The following is a 17,544-nucleotide window of genomic DNA, read 5'->3' as shown; positions in this document are numbered from 1 at the left end:
TTGGAATTGCATTAAATGCACAGATGATCTTAAGGATAATTGGCATCTTTAGTATACTGAATAACCTATTAAGTATTTACTATGTGCCTGGCACTGTACTGAGTGCTCTGAACAAATCATTTTATTTAGTCCGATCGTTTTATTTAATTATCCTACTTGATACATGAACTAACTAATATTACTCTCCTTTTACAAACAAGGAAGCTAAGCCTTAGAGGAATGAAGTAACTTTCCTGAGATGACCCAGGGAGGAATTGGCAGAGATGACATTCAGACTCATGCACTCAACCCTGGGCTCAGAACTGCCCAGTTAAACTTTCTGTTTAGAAATATGGAGTCTATTTTCATGAATTCAGGTGTAATATTTCTATCCTTCAATAACAGCTTAGCACTTTTTTAAAATATGGATTTACATATTTTTATTAGTTTGTTTCTAGGTGTTTTATCATTTTTGGTGCTACTGTGTATCAGATCCTTTTTGTCATAACATTTTCTAATTGGTTACTGCTGGTGATTGCGAGGTATATTGATTTTTTTTTTAAATCTTCTATCTGATTACTAAGCCATCTTGTTAGTTTTCCAGTTGATTCTCTTAGATATTCCAGGTAGTTAAGGTGGGGTATGTAAATAATGACAGCTTCCTCTCTTTCCTTCCCCTGATTACCTCATTTGCCAATGTTTGTGCATTTTATGGCCTAGGGGAAAGTTCATACGGTAGTACTAGTGGGGAGGGGAGTCTTTAGTGCATTCCAGGAAGAAAGAACTCTATGGTTATAAAAACAGCTTGATAGGTTCCAGAAATTGAGGGTAATGTGTCATGATTTTAAGGTAGGGTACAGACAAGGAAAGCAAGAGATGATAACCTGAAAGGAAAACCAGCGGATCTTGAAGGATGACAAGCTATTAAAAAAACTTTAAGCAAGGATGTGACATCATAAGATTTCCATTTTAGAAAAACCCTCAATGTCAGCATTGTGGAGACTGATTAAGGAAGGTAATACTGAAGAAATGGAGAAAGGTTAGGAGACTAGAGCAATGAGACACACGAGTGAAAACCATCCATGGACAAGCGGGAAAAGGGCATAAATCTGTGAGAACGGAATCCCTACTCATTCAGCCTCCTTCAAGTTGTGATCTTGAACCAGTTACTCAATCTCCCCAAGCCTCAGTTCTTCAGATCTGTAAAATTAGGATAATAGAACCAACCAAGCATGGCTACAAAGTTTAAGTAAGGTAATGCGTGTGTAGATAAACAACAAGATCCTACGGCATAGCACAGGGAACTATATTCTATACCTTGTAATAGCCTATAATGAAAAAGAATATGAAAAGGAATACACACACACACACACACATATATATATGTATAACCGAATCACTATGCTGTACACCAGAAATTAACACAACATTGTAAACCAACTATACTTCAATTTAAAAAAAGATAATGTGTGTGAAGTACACTAAAAAATGGTAGCTCTTTATTATTGAGCTAGACAATGGCATTGAGAATAAAGCTGAGGTCACACATTCTAGAAATGCATCTCCATCAAAGTACCATCCCAAAGCTGTCACTTCCTCTTCTGAGTTATCAGACCTCTGAGTTATTGAGGAAGATAAAGCTGTGTATTAGCACCCTTTCAGCTGCACCCCAAGTTCCACCTCTCCTGTGTGCTTTGCCTTCTCTTCTCCCTGCCCACACTCCACCTCTAAGACTGCTGTGGGTGTTGGATTTGCATCCTGGAACAGCTGAATTACATGGCCCAAAAATTAGTATGCCAACTCAACAACAACAACAACAATAAAACAACCCAATTAAAAAGTGGGCAAAGAACTTGAATAGACATTTCTCATTTCTCCTAAGAAGATATACAGATGGTCAACAATCACACAAAAAGATACTTATTATTAGGAAAATGAAAATAGAAAACAAAGTACCACTTCATATCCATTAGGGTGGCTATAAGATTTTTTTAAAAAAACAAAAAATAACAAACATTGGCAAGTAAGTGAAGAAACTGGAACCCTTATACATTTTTGGTGAGAATGTAACATGGTTCAGCCACTATAGAAAACAGTTTGGTGGCTCCTCAAAAAGTTAAACATAGAATTATCAAATGACCCAGTAATTCTACTCCTAGGTATATACTCAAAAGAATTGAAAATAGGTATTCAAATAAGTACAGGTACACACACGGTATGATCTGAATGTTTGTGTCCTCCTGTAATCACAAGTTGGAATCCTCACACCCAATGTGATGATGTTAGAAGGTGGGACTTTTAAGAGGTGATTAGGACATGAGGGTGGAACCCTCATGAATGAGATTAGGATTATTATAAAAGAGATTCCACAGAGATCCCTGGCCCCTTCTACTTCTCTGACCCAGAAGGGGCCCTCACCCAAACCATGCTGGCACCCTGAGCCCAGCCTTCCAGCCTCCAGAAATGAGAGCAATAAATTTCTGTTGTTTGTAAGCTACCCAGTCTGTGGTATTTTGTTACAGCAGCCCAAATGGACCCATGTTCATAGAAGCACTGTTATAGTACCTGAAAGGCAGAAATAACCCAAATGTCTATTAATGGATAAATCCATTAATATGCGGCATATACATTAAATGGACTATTACTCAGCCATAAAAAGAAATGAAGTATTGATTTATGCTACAACATGGATGAACCTCAAAAACATTGTGCTAAGTGAAAAAAAGCCAGACACAAAAGATTATATATATTGTATGATTCCATTTATAATCAATATCCGGAACAGATAAATCCTAGAGACAGGACAAAGATTGGTAGTTACCAGAGGCAGTGGGAAGGAAGAATGAAGAACAATTACTTAAAATGTCTGGGGTTCCCTTTTAGAGTGATGAGAATATTATGGAACTAGAGGTGGTAGTTGCACAACATTCTGTATATACTAAATGCCACTGAAATGTTCTCTTTAAAATGGTTTATTTTATGTTATGTTAATTTAACTTCAATAAGATACATAAATAAAGTATTTTTTAATTGTAATGAAAGTCTCTCTCAGAAAGTGGATGTGAGTGGCTGCTAGAGTTCTGTAGTCTCAAGTCACCAGTGAATAAAAGGTAGTTTGCATTAAACCCCTGCAGTGTCCATTCTAGTCAGAGCATTTAATGCCCAGGCATTCCTTATTGTTTAATAACACGAATAGCCCCAGTTGGAGCAGTGTGGTCTCCTACTGATGTCATTACCTTTAACTAGTTGAAAACTTTGATGGGAGCCCTTATTTTTCCTCTCCATTATCTTGTCTTCCCACAGTTCCTGTGAACACTCCCTGCAATTTTTCTCCCACTGAGCTGCTGAATTTTCTTCGACTGTGATGTCTCTTTAAAAGACCTCACCTACTGTCATATGAAATTATTAAGTCTTTTTACATCTAGACTATAAGCTCCATGAAGGTGGGAGCCATGATGCTTTGGTTCACCACTATACCTAGCACATCGTACAACAAAAAAATGTAGATGTTAGATGCTCTTCTCAGCAGACCTGGTGTTTGCTATTTTGCCTGCGTTTGAGTATAACAGCACTTGAACCAAAAAGCCAGATAGTTAAATGACTTTTCTGTTTTGGCATTTGACTTTATAATTATCCAGTGTGCATAGAAAAGGGAGTGGCTAGAAACTAATGTTTCTCTTACATGGCCTCTGTTCTCCCCAGTCAACCACCTTGGCTCCCATATCAAAACACAGGCTCCTTCTCAACCTCTTCCACCTGCAGCTCTTCCATAGTGCTCATTCATTACTGCCCGAAGATAAAAATTTGTGTTATTAATTCAACACAGTTTGCAAAGTGAAGTAACATTTTTATCTGTTCCTTTCTTCTCAGAATTCAAACTGCTTCATTAGTTGCATTTTAAAAAAGAAAGAAAGAAAAAGCATTAAACACCCTCTCATTTGTTTCGCTCTTTTCCTTTTTTATTCAAGGTGACTCACTTCTGTCCAGTTACTGACTTCCCAGGAAATGGTGCCCAATCTGGAAGCTGAGATTGTACTATTTTATTGCTCTACGCAAACAAAGCCTTCATCTGGCCTTAAGGCTCAAAGGAAGACTCTACAGGTAATAATTACAGGCAAGTGGCATCCCCAAAGAAAAAGATGTTTTGACACTGTTAAGAATCACCACGCGTAGGTGCCTCTTGCGTTGAGCATGATACGTGGGAAGGATACCAATTTACTAGTCAGAGAGTTTGGGGTTTGAATCTCAGCTCTGCCACTTACAATGTGTACTTAAGCAAGTTTTTAGACATCTCTGAATGTCGGCTAATTAATCTTAAAAAATGGAAATAACAGTTAAGCCATAGGGTTTTTGTACACAATGAATGTGTTATTGTATTTAAAGATTGTCTGACATATATTAGGCTCTCAATAGCTACTGTCATCATTCTAAGCAGAACTCATATTATTGGGGTGAAATTTCATTGATCTCTTATTTACACACATACACAAGCATCTTCTCACCTGACTTTGTAGGCTTACTTAATAAAACTGTCAAAAGAGAAAAATAAGACAAACTGTGTGATATACCAAAGCCATGAAAGTAGTTCTCAAAAACTCTTAATCTGTGTGAATTGTTAGGCCAAACAGGTACATTCGTTTTACCCATATTTACCAAATGTTAAACAATTTTTTGCTGCTGCTTTCCTTGTCACAGTCCGTAATTTTCTATCACAAATATATACCCATGCTTCCACAATATACATGGATCCCCATGGGAAATTAAAAACAGATGTAATTTTTTAAAAAATCCAAACACTGTTTGATTTTGAGGAGGCTCAGAAATGATTTTTTTATTATTATTATTATTATTATTATTATTATTATTATTTGAATTTAAATCAATTCAATAACTTTTTAGAGGATGCCAACTACATTCCTAATACAGGAGAGATTCAAAGGTAAGTGCAATACAGTCTGTGCCATCAAGCAGCTTATAGTCTAGTAAAAACTTGATACAATCAACCAAGTGGCAGATCTTACTGTTCCAACAGAGACACTTCATCCCAGCGTGGCCTGTTCAGTGGATCTCACAGAAACAGTTCAGACAAAATCAGTTGCAAACAGTAGAGGTAATTTTCTAGCTTCTTTGGACAGGTAATCTTGCTTTGAAAGATAATGAAACAGAGTAAAGGCTTTCTGAATTTTCTCTTATGGCTAGCCCTGTGTTCATATTTAGCAGTTGGTTACTCAATTATCCTTTTCTATGTAGAGGGCACCATTATATATGAGACCATAGCAGAGAAGCTCTGGCAGGAATATTTGCAAAGTGAGGAATTTCCTATTTTGTACCAAACGTGATGACATTTAAGCAACTCAAGGGAAATAAATTTGTACACTATGCTAGATATTCTATGCTAAAATTTTTATGTGGTGCACTAGGTAAATTCCACGTAAAAATAGTTTTTCCCTAAGAAACAAAATGTTCATGGATACATGCTTGTTGATTTTTTTTTCCATCACAAAAGGTTAATCCAAAATTCGACCTTGTACACAATACCAGCACACAACGAGCCAGACACTTGCAAGTGAATATTGCTCTCTGGTAGCAAAGCCCCCTTGGTGGGGAGAAGGAATGGTGCATCATTTCTGTCCCACCACTAAGGAACTATTTATAGTCCAGCATTCTAATGAAAACCCTAGTGACCTGGAAAAGTTAATGTGCCTTTCAGTGTCTTATTTACACCCTAGGAATTACTCAGGATCAAATCCAAGATGTATACGTATGTTTTCTCACACACACACACACACGCACACACACACTTATCTCATTCAATATGAAAGCCAGAAAGAATTACACAGTCTATATTTATTTGGGTTCTCTCATTACACAGCTGATAATTGAAGACACTGCAGGATAATGAAGTTCCACTAGAAATGCATGCACGAAAATGGTGGACCAAATTGTGGAGATAATTACAGTCCAACACCATCACCAAAAAAAAAAAATCACAGTGTTCCTCCCCTTAAGAACTTAATGAAAATTCAAAGGTTATGTCAGAAAGTGAAACCAGTAGAATAGGAAATGTTGTCCCAAGTAAATTTAAATGTCAGTTATATATACTTATGTTATTAAAATGATAGCGTAATTATTATTGGCATAAGTTTGTGTCCTAGTTTACAAGGCTCCTTTCTTTTTGGACTTGGACCCACTTGGACTCCACTCCCTGCAAGGAGACTCTTAGTCACTCTTCTTAGACTGGGTTAGGTGCCCTTTTATGTTTCTTATCTTAGCACTTGTCAAGTAAGCCTGGCAAGAACTCTGTAAAATAGGTGTAGTTTTGATTGCCACTTTCAGATAAGAAAACTGAGTCCAGAGAAACTGAGTGATATGTCTCATCAAGATCACAAAGCAGACCCGGGAACCAAACTCCTTTAAAATGATTCCAAACTCCATACTCTGGTTGCAGGTCATGGGGCAAAGGTCATTCGGTGGACTTCTCTTCCACTTACTTTAAGATTGTAGCTACTAAACATTAAGAAAGTAGGAAGATGAGCAATTATCTGTTGACTTTGGGCAAGAAACAGCATTTGAGTAATTATGATAAGAACACATTGAGCATGCATGTGTGCCAAGCCCTCCTCAGCTAAGTGCTGGGTGCATTCTCTCATTTCATTCTCACAACATTTTGCGAGATGCAAATGATGATTAGTCCCATCCACCTACTTTTAATATTCTATAGTTAGAGAAACTGACGCTCAAGGAGGTTAAATAATTCGCCTAAGTTCATACCACTACAAAGTGACAGAGCCAAGCTCTTTACCCCGGTTTCTGACTCAAAGTCCACTTGCTGAAGCACCACACGTGTGGCCCACTTGAAGCCAAACCCACATAATCATCTTCCTTAGATATTTAAGGGGGAAAGTGTAGGCTACAAGGTGAGGGCTGTCCGGAATTATCTTAATAATTGCTGAGTGCTCCCCTTTTAATAACACATACAGACATACATTAAGAAGCTTTTTCAGACTTGGGTTCAGATTCTGGCTTCACCACTTACTAGATGGAACCACTTTGTTCACATTACTGAATCTCCAAAACTCAGTTTTCCCATTTGACAAAAGAAGTTAATAGAACCTAACTAATAGGGTGTTTGCACCCAGAGTGAAATCATGTCATGGAACCCATAGAAACCATAAATATCAAACCCATCTCTTTCCCTGCCTCTGACTTCTAGCTTTAAATATAAGTATAAGTAAAACACACACTAGGTGACACAAAAATCTTCACTCATTCATTAACGCATGTATTCACCTCCAAATATTACTGACCTTTCTTGAATCTCTCAGTTAATGGGATTTTAAGATGACAACTTCCTAAAATTTGGGGAGGTTTTGTTGCCATTGTTCTATATCTGGATGGCAACAGTCTCTTGAACATTTTTCTCTGGGTTTGTTGTACAAGTGCACAAACTGACCTATACTTTAAACATAATATCTATGATGATAGATATACTCTTTAATTCCACAGTCATCAATTAAGTGCCTTGTATGTCAGGAATCATCCCTACCCCAAAGGAGTGCATAGTTTATTGGGTAAACAAACACAAGAATAGCTAAGACACCGTGTGGTAATGGTGCCATAACAGAGGCATGTACAAGTTCCATGGGAACAATTAAACCTGCTCAAGTTGTTGGGGACTAGTTCACAGAGGAGGTGACATTTGAGCTCAGCCACAAAGAATGAGTCAGCTTCTCCAAGAATTAATGAGCTTTCCAACATCAGAGTCAGATTTCAAGAGGGTATCTGGTTAAAACTATGACCACAAGAAAATTCTCTCCTTTTACTTGGCCCAGATTATTAAAGACAAAAAGTTGTGATGACTTTCAGGGTTAATCTGCTAAAAACATTCAGTGATGATTTTACAAAGCAAAGGTGTTGTATTTAACTGTTCCAAAGCCACCATTGGGTAGCACTTAGGATTCTAGACAACATGAGTTTCTTCTTTGAAAGCTCATATATACTCATATATAACAAATGTATACATTCAAGATCATTGAAGATTGTAAGCCTTCATTTCCATTGTGTGAGATTGGTAGCTTTTAAAATATTGATGTACTTGTGCAAGTTACTTGACTTGAGTTACTATACAGTAAATTTAAGAGAGAAAATGTCAAAGTTGGACAAATTTTAAATGACTTCTTTTTTTCAAAAAGCTTCTTAAAATAGGTAATATTTTATACAAAATTAGTATACAGAAATCTGTTGCATTTCTGCACACTGATAATGAGCTATAAGAAATGAAGAAAAAGCAACATCCTCTACAATTTGCATTTGATTGCATTTACAATTACAATAAAAAAGAGTGAAATACCTAGGAATAAATTTAACTAAGGAGGTGAAAGATATGTATTCTGAAAACAATAAGACATTGAGGAAGGAAATGGAAGACAACACAAATAAATGGAAAGCTATTGCAGTGCTCGTGGATTCAAAGAATCAATTATTAAAAGGACCATACTACCCAAAGCAATCTACAGACCCAGTGCAAGCCCTATCAAAAAACCAACAGCACTTTTCGCAGAACTAGGACAAATAATCCTAAGATCTGTGTGAAACTGCAAAAGACCCAAATAGTCAAAGAAATCTTGAGAAAGAAGAACAAAGCTGAAGGTATCATGCATTCTGATTTCAAACTACACTGAAAAGGTATAATAATCAAAACAATGTGGTACTGTCACAAAAACAAATAGGTCAATGGAACAGAATAGAGAGTCCAGAAATAAACTCACACTCAAATGGTCAATTAATGTAAGAATATACAATGAGGAAAAGACATCTCTTCAATAAATGGTTGGGAAAACTGGACAGATACATACAAAACAGTAAAATTGGACCATTTTTTTACACCCTATATAAAAATAAACTCAAAATGGATTAAAGACTTAAATATAAGACCTGAAATCATAAAACTCTTAGAAGAAAATATCAGCAGTAAGCTCTTTAACATTCATCTTAGCAATTTTGGGGGGATGTTTCCTCGGGCCAGGGCAACATAAATAACAAGGGACTACCTCGAGCTAAAAACTTTTGCACAGCAAAGGAAACCACTAACAAAACAGAAAGGCAAAGTACTGAATGGGAGAAGAATGAGAATTACAAACTCTATATCCAATAAGAGGTTAAAATCCAAAATATAAAAACTCACACAACTCAATAGCAAAGAAACAAACAACCCAACTTAAAAATGGGCTGAGAACCTGAATATACATTTTTCCCAAAGAAGACATAAAGATAGCCAAGAGGCAAGTGAAAAGATGCTCAACATTACTAATCATCAGAGAAATGCAAATCAAAACCACAATGAGATATCACCTCACACCTCACAACAGAATGGCTGTCATTAAAAAGACAATTAACAACAAGTATGGGCAAGGATGTGGAGAAAGGGGAACCTGCATGCACTATTGGTGGGAATTTAAACTGGTGCAGCCACTGTGAAAAATAGTATGGAAATCCCTCAAAAAATTAAAAATAGAACTACCATATGATCCACTAATTCCACTTCTGGGTGTTTATCCAAAGAAAACAAAAACTTTGAAAAGATACATGCACCCCAATCTTCATAGCAGCATTATTTACAATAGCCAAGATATGTTAGCAACCTAAGTGTCCATCAACAGATGAATGAATAAAGAAGATGTGGCATTTACACATAAATGGAATATTACTCAGCCATAAAAAAGAGTGAAATCTTGCCATTTGCAGCAACATGGATGGACCTGGAGGTCATTATGCTAGGTGAAATAAATCAGAGCAAAATAAATACTATATGATTTCACTTATATGTGGAATATAAACAAACAAACAAAGCAAAATAGAAACAGATCCATAGATATAGGGAACAAACTAGTAGTTGCTAGAGGGAAGAGGGTTGGGGGGATGGATGAAATAGCTAAAGGGGCTTAATAGATAAAAACTTTCAGCTATAAAATAAATAAGTCATGGAGATAGGGAATACAGTCAATAATATTGTAGTAACTTGTGTGGTAACAAATGGTATCTCAACTTATAGTGGTGATCATTTCATAATGTATAAAAATACTGAATCACTATCACACACCTAAAACAAATAGTGAATGTTAATTATAATCAAATAAATTTTTCATTTGATTCAAAAATAAAATAAAATATGTAATGTTTTAAGATGAATTAGTCATACAGAGCTCATCCTGAACTTCAAAGTAAAATAGTTCAAGGGTGCAGAAACAAAATGGCAATGAAGACTTAAAGATGAAATATTTCAAGGTTTAATTATTTTTGCCACCTTCTACGTATAACCCATGTTTCCTACTTTTTGCTTCTAATCATGCTTCCTACGAACATCTCTCGTATGCTAACAGATAAGTCTAGTTGCCATTCATTGCCTCTGTCCTTTCATTGCTTGCCATGTCCAGCAGGCATGGCCATCTCCTGCCATAGGTGATGCCATGGAGCTGATGTCAGGATGACAAGGCTGCTGGTATCACAATGCACAGTTGGGAAGAGTGTCTCTCTTCCCTTCTTGGCTTTACCCTCTCTTAGAAAGACAGGACCAAGGCACACATCCTTGAGCCCCAGAGATGGACAATCCCGTCAATGCAGTGGCCCTTTCAAGTTACTCACTACCTTCCTATCTGCTTTCCACAGGACTCAGGCCCTGGGAAGAGACAACCTGGCTGACAGTCCCAAATCCCTCCCCTATAGTGACCAAAGCTTTGCTTCTGGGTCCAGCTTGTGCCTGGCTGCCTTGCCTGTCAGAACAACTCCTTACCAAAGATGCCCATGTTACAGAGAGAGCCTGGCATGCCATTTCCTCAGATAAGGCCGAACTAGTCTGAACTTCAGAAACATACCTGCTTGAGATTTTAGGATTCTTGATTTTATTCCTACTTGCTCTAGTTACTTGATGAAAATAGGTTCAGCCTCATAAGAAAACTTGGAGGAAGCTAATGTTCATTTTTATTTGATTTAAGATGAAGGAAGGAAGGAAGAAAGGAAGCAAAAAAGGAAGAGGGAAGGTGGGAGGGAGGGACAAAGGTCTGTCCTACTAAACTGTAATTTTCCCCAAGTAAATGGCTAGTAGAAATGTTCTGTGTCTGTAACAACTATAACTAGATCACTCTTATGATTTCAAATATTTTGTTCCTTATTCTTGAGCTAAAATTATATCACCTTTTACAAAGGCTTTTCCATGTACATGCTATCATTTAGTTTTTAAGTCCCCTGTGAAACAGATATTATTGTGGTCTCCATTATTTCAGAAGAGAAAATTAAGCAGTCCCTCTCACTCATTATCACCCCCTCCCTTCACTGCTAGATTTTACTAACCTTTCCAGTTAAGACAGCATTTTCTCCAGGAATACTTACTGACATCCTTGGCCTGGACAGGCAGCTCCAATTCTCTGTTCCAGTACCACAGAGTACCAGTTGACCAGAAGGAGCCTGGGTGGTTAGAGCCCCGCAGACTCATCACCTCAAGCCTTGCGCTGTCCCATTCATTCTTCCCAGTGCCGTGTGAGTAATATCATTTTCCATGGGTGTCAGGATATGCAAAAGGCTAAGAAGCCCCACCGTAGAGGAATGGCTAAGAGCATGGGCTTGAAAGACTACTTAGCTATGTGACCTTGGGCAGTTATCTAACCCATCTGAGTGTTAGTCTCCCCATCAGGAAAGTGGAAGTAGTAGAGAGCACTACTGCCGTGTAGACTGTCTCATTTGCTTTTCAAAACAGTGTAAGATCAGTACTATTATTCTTCCTATCACACAGAGAGGAAACTGAGGTACGGAAAGGTGAAAGTCACACAGATAACAAGTTCTTTGAACTTCACATTAATACGTAAGTAAAAGAGCTGTGATTCAAACCCAAGCCCACGTTTGTTTATAACCACTACGCTACACGGGAATCATAACAGAACCTTCCTCATAGAGTTGCTACAAGAATTAAATTTCATGATCTATGTGTAAATGATGCTCTTGTCTCAGAACTGTAACTGAAGAGCAAAACAACCAAGTACCCTGCCACTGCCCTGCAGGGTGTACTGAGACATACCAGTTCCAAACACTGGGCTTTCCTCGCACTTTCATGCCCTCCATTACTTCCACCACCACAATATTAAGGAACTTGCAGACCTGCCCCTATGTAATAAGAGCAAAGGAAAGAGGTTTGGGGAGATAAATGTTGTGGTTATACTGCTGGGGGAGGGATTATCAGTTTCCCAACACCCTTTCCTGGAAAGATGGATTCTGCACTTGACCGTGGTCCCAAGAGTTGGTTGACCACAGCAGGTGGTTGGAATTGGGAGCTACATCTTGCCATAATTGGCACTGCATTATGGACAGAGAGGCACTGCAGTAAGATGGGTAAATCTTGCATGGGGTCACCGGTGCTTAAGGAAACTGCACTGGAGTGAGTCCCTCCCTGATGGGGCATGTTGAAGCCCCCTCATGCCCTCACCTATGAAATACGGGAACTGAGATGCCTTCCCCATGGTACTGTCGTGAACACTAAATGAGATCATGTGAGTGAGATTCCCTCTGCAAAGACCCACAATTAACGTTAGCTCCCTCACCGCATGTCTGCTCCCCAGTGTTTAAAGCCTAGATAAATACTTTGAGTGTGGGAAGAGAGGGGTAGCTTTTCATAATGTCAGATTCAACTTAAAAAGAAAAGTCTGTGTTTGCGGAGTACTATCTCCCTGGATTACCAAGCAGAGTCTGCAATTTATTAACCTTTTTAGTCATTTGTGAGCACCAGCAAGAGGACTTTTTTGAATAATCAAAAATCCTTCCCATTCTGGCAGCCAAATAAAAGGAGGCCAGGTGTTCAGGATTAAAAATGCATTACCCCACTGCGGACTTTCTGGGGATGGTGTCAAGTATTTTCTCTTTCATAATATGTACCATTTCAAAAGCAGAGAAAGAGGAGGGGGAAGTGAACAGAGGTGATAAAAGGACTTCAGGAAAAATGGGGGTGGATGGAAAAATGGAGGGTGGAAAGTGGCAGAGAGAAGATGGAGGAGAATCCTATTTTTAATGAGTTATAGTCCTCTTCCCTCCTCTTAAAAATAGATCCTCTTCCTGCCCACAGTGACTTGAGGGGACAATATCTGGGGTTCCATAATACCATTGGTATATCTGTTTGGAGGCACTGATACTGTGTATCTTTTGGGCAAGGTTGGGCAGGGCTTTTCAATACACAACCACTAAATTTCCTCCAGAAATGTTTGTAAGAAAAATGTCCACATTCATACTATCATTTAAAAAATTATCCTCAACACAAAACTAAGGCTATTTTGAAGTAAAACTAAGATAATTTCTGGTTGCTAATAATAACACTAGCATACATTTTGAGTGTGTTCTCTCTGTGCCAGGCACCTCGCTAAGCTCTTGCCACTCATGCTACCCTTGTGGCAGATGCGGAAATTGAAACTTGGGAAACTAGACAGCTGATGGTCCAATGTGATGGAATTAGGATTCAAACCCAGGTCTACCTCCAAAGCCTGACCTTGTCACCTCTGCCCTATTGTCTGCTTTAGAAGCCTTCAGGGGCTGCCACTCCATCACCCAGGCTGAGCTCTGATGCTGAACAGAGGAAGAAACCCAGCCCATGGGAAAGGCAAGAACTAAGATACAGCACCGGCTGTTACAGAAAGGATTGTATTGCAAACAAGCCCTTCAAACTTTGTACACAACAAGCTCATGGTGCACCGGGAGGCTAATTTGAGGCTCAAGGATTGCTTCGGAAAGGCTTCTGTAATTTCAGAGTTTAATAATATGAAATTAGACCCAGAATCCTCAAACAAACCCATTTCACAACTACAATACCCATGGAAATGAGCACTTCCATTAGATTTGAGACCATTACATCTCCATCTCTCTGTGAGGGAAATAGATGCTTTTCACTGGAACAAATACAAAACATCAGTACATTTTCATCCAGTACAATTTCCTAAACTCCTTTTATCCAATTTCCCAATTTTGTCAGATATTTGAAACTGAAATAAAGCTCTCCTCTTGGCCCAGTTTCTAATTCACTTTAACTCTGCAACAAAATTATTCTTAGGTTTTATCATCAGCCTATTTCTTAGATAGGGCTTGGGTTTCATTATTTCAAAAAGATGTCAAAAAGCATGAAGAAATATTCCAAATACAGGCTTTTGTTATTTTCTCTATAATGTAATCATTAAATCTTTATGCTATTTTTCCTCAAGGTATGAGTGTACACATTATAAAAGTGATCATTAAACAATTACAAATCTACTACAAACAGTAGCTTCTGGTACTTAGATAATGAGAAATGTGTCTAAAGATCATAAACAAAGGATATTTATGACAGGTTAAGGGAAATAATTCCCCAATCTTATGTGAATGAAGATTGCATATACTGCAATTAGGAAAAGTTTCATAATTTTTTTTTTAAATACAATGAAATGTTTTCAACCCTTGAACCATCCTCAGTTATAAAAAAAAGATCCTCAGTTAAACGTGTTTATTCTGTATGTATACAGTTACTACTTATAAGACATTCTCTAAGACATCACTGGGATACTGGAATAAGTAATAAATACATGAGTCACTACCTTCAAGAATCTTTCAGTCTTGTAGAGGTGGTAATAGATGTGTTTGCAGCAATAATATAAAGAATTATGTGATGAGTATCATAAAGAAAAGTGCAAAGCATTATGGGAGTTCAAAGGAAGGAAGCATCATCTCTATGTGAGGGGATCAGAAGATGGTGGCCATGCATCTGTGTCTTCATAGAAACATTACTTACAATAGCCAAGATGCGGAAACAACCTAAGTGTTGTTCATCACTGAATAAATGGGTAAAGAAGATGTGGTATATAAATATACAATGGAATACTACTCAGCCATTTTAAAAAAACGAAATTGTGCCATTTGCAGCAGCATGGATGGACTTGGAGGGCATTAAGCTAAGTGAAAGAAGTCAGACAGAGAAAGACAAATACCTTGTGATCTCACTTACATGTGGAATCTAAAAAAACAAAAATAAACAGCCAGAAAAAAAACATAAACAAAATTAAGCTCACAGACACAGAGAACAGATTGGTGGTTGCCAGAGGCAGGTAATGGGGGTGGGGAAAACAGGTGAAGGGAGTCAAAAGATGCAAAATTCTAGTTATAAGAATAAGTAAGGCATGGGATGTAATGTACAGCAAGGCAACTACAGTTAATATGATTGTAGTGCACATCTGAAAGTTGCTAAGAGAGTAAACTGTAAAAGTTCCCACCATGAGAAAAAAAATTCTGTAATGATGCAGATGGCAGGTGTTGACTAGATTCAGTGTGGTGATCATTTTGCAACATACACTAATATAGAATCATTTTGTTGTACTCATATAATGCTGTCTGTCAATTATACTTCAACTGATAAAAAAAAAAAAAACCAGAAGATGGTGGGCAGACCATTCCAGGCTAATGAAACGTTCAAGAAAAGACAACACCTGTTCAGCAAAGAGTCCCTTTTGGAATTCAAGATGTCAGTGGGAGATACAGTAGGACTGTTAGCCTAAGATAGGATCATGGAGAACAAATGCCAGGCCCAAGAGTTTAGAGATTATTCAGTTGGAGAAATACAGATTTACTAGGTGTATCCAATATTTCACACTTTCCTTATTTTTACCTATTTACAGTATCTCTTTTTTAAACAGCTTCACTGAAGTATAATTAACATACAATTAACTGCACATGTTTAAATTGTAAAATTTGTCTTGACATCCATATACACCCATGAAACCATCACCACAATCAAGATAATGAACATATCAATCATCCCAAAAAACTTCCTTGTGCCCCTTTGTAACCTCTCCCTCCTGCCCCATCCCTAGGCAAATACCATCCTGCTTTCTGCCACTATAGATTAATTAGCGCTTTCAAGAATTTTGTGTAAATGAAACCATGCTATTTAACTTCTTTCACTCAGCACAGTTTTTCGAGATGCATCCATATTGTTGGGTATATCAACAGTTTGTTCCTTATTACTAATAAATGGTATTCCATTATCTGCCTATCCTACGATTTGTTTATTCATTCACCTTTTTGTTGGATATTTGCATTGTTTCTAGTTTGGGGCTATTATAAATAACTGCTATGAATATTCATGGTCATATGCCTTCATTTCTCTTGGGTTAATACCTACCTGTGAAGGGGCTGGGTCGTATAGTAGATTATGTTACACTTTTTAAATAACTGCCAAGCTATTTGCCAAAGTGGCTTCCCAGTTTACATTCCCACCAGCAGCATATGAGAATTCCAGTTGTTCCACATCCTTGCGAACACTTGGCATGGTCACTGCTTTTTAATTTTAGACATTCAGTAGATGTGTACTGATAATCTTACTGTGGTTTTAATTTGCATTTTCCCAATAACTAACGACTTTTCATGTTTTCAGTTACGACTTTTACAGCCTCTTTGATGAAGTGTCCATACAAATTTTTTGCCCATTTTTCAATTACTATTACTGTTGAAATTTTAGCATTGTTTATACATTTTGGACATGAGCCCTTTATCAGATAAATGATTTGCAAATATTTTCTCCAAGTCTTTGGTTTGTCTTTCAAACAGTAGAAGTTTTTAATTTTGATGAAGCTTAATATATCAGTTTTTTTGTGGATTATGCTTTTGATATTGATCTAAGAAATCTTTGCCTAATTCAGGGTCACAAAGATCTTCTCCTATGCCCTCTCCCTGTTTCATAGTTTTACTTTTAGGTCTATGATCTATTTTGAGTTAATTTTTTTTTTATAGAGAGATCAAGGAATGGATTGAAGGTTTTTGTTTTTAGAGTTGTTTTTGTTTTATTTTGCAGATGAATTTCTAATTGTTTCAGCATCATTTGTTGAAAAAATAATCCTTTTTTAACTGAATTGTCTTTATACCCTTGTCAAAGATCAATTGACCATATATGTATAGGTCTATTTCTGAACTGTCTTTTCTGTTCCATTGATCTATTTGTCTACTTTGATGCCAATACCACACTGTCTTGAGTGCTATAGGGTTATAATAAGCCTTGAAGTCAGGTAGTGTTAAGTCCTCCGCATTTGCTTTCTTATTTCAAATCTTTTAAGCTATTCCAGGTCCCTTGCATTTCTATATACATTTTAAAATCTGCTTATCAATTTCCACCCAAAAAAACCTGCTAAAGTTTTTATTGGGATTGTGTTGAATTTATATTTTAATTTAGGAAAAACTGCTATCTTAATTATATTAAATCTTCCAATCTGTAAACATCATAATTCTATTTTGATACCTCTTTAATTTCTGTCAGCAATGTTTTGTAATTTTCCACGTACTGGCCTTTTACATCTTTTCTCAAATTAATCCTCAAATATTTCATATTTTTATGTTATTGTAAAGGATTTTATTTCATTGTCTGATTGTTCGTTGCTAGTATATCAAAAACAATTGATTTTGTATATGATCTTGTATCCTACAATCTTGCTACAAAGTCACTTGTTAATTCTAGGAGCCCTTTTGTGTGTTGCATATGATTTTCTATATAAATGATCATGTTATCTGTGAATTCAG

The 17,544-nt window shown here is 37.1% G+C and overlaps 1 long non-coding RNA gene across 1 annotated transcript in view; it reads left to right on the top strand.

The window, feature by feature from the left end:
• LOC116156390 (uncharacterized) overlaps positions 1–17,544 on the top strand; it is a 188,383-nt gene that overhangs the window by 125,566 nt on the left and 45,273 nt on the right. Inside the window, exon 8 of the long non-coding RNA XR_010383203.1 lies at positions 3,948–4,080. This is a non-coding gene — a long non-coding RNA (uncharacterized LOC116156390). The remainder of the gene's footprint in view (positions 1–3,947; positions 4,081–17,544) is intronic.

Source organism: Camelus dromedarius, chromosome 11 (genome assembly GCF_036321535.1).
Source record: "Camelus dromedarius isolate mCamDro1 chromosome 11, mCamDro1.pat, whole genome shotgun sequence".
Lineage (NCBI taxonomy): Eukaryota > Metazoa > Chordata > Mammalia > Artiodactyla > Camelidae > Camelus > Camelus dromedarius.
This window is presented reverse-complemented; position numbering and strand designations above follow the sequence as displayed.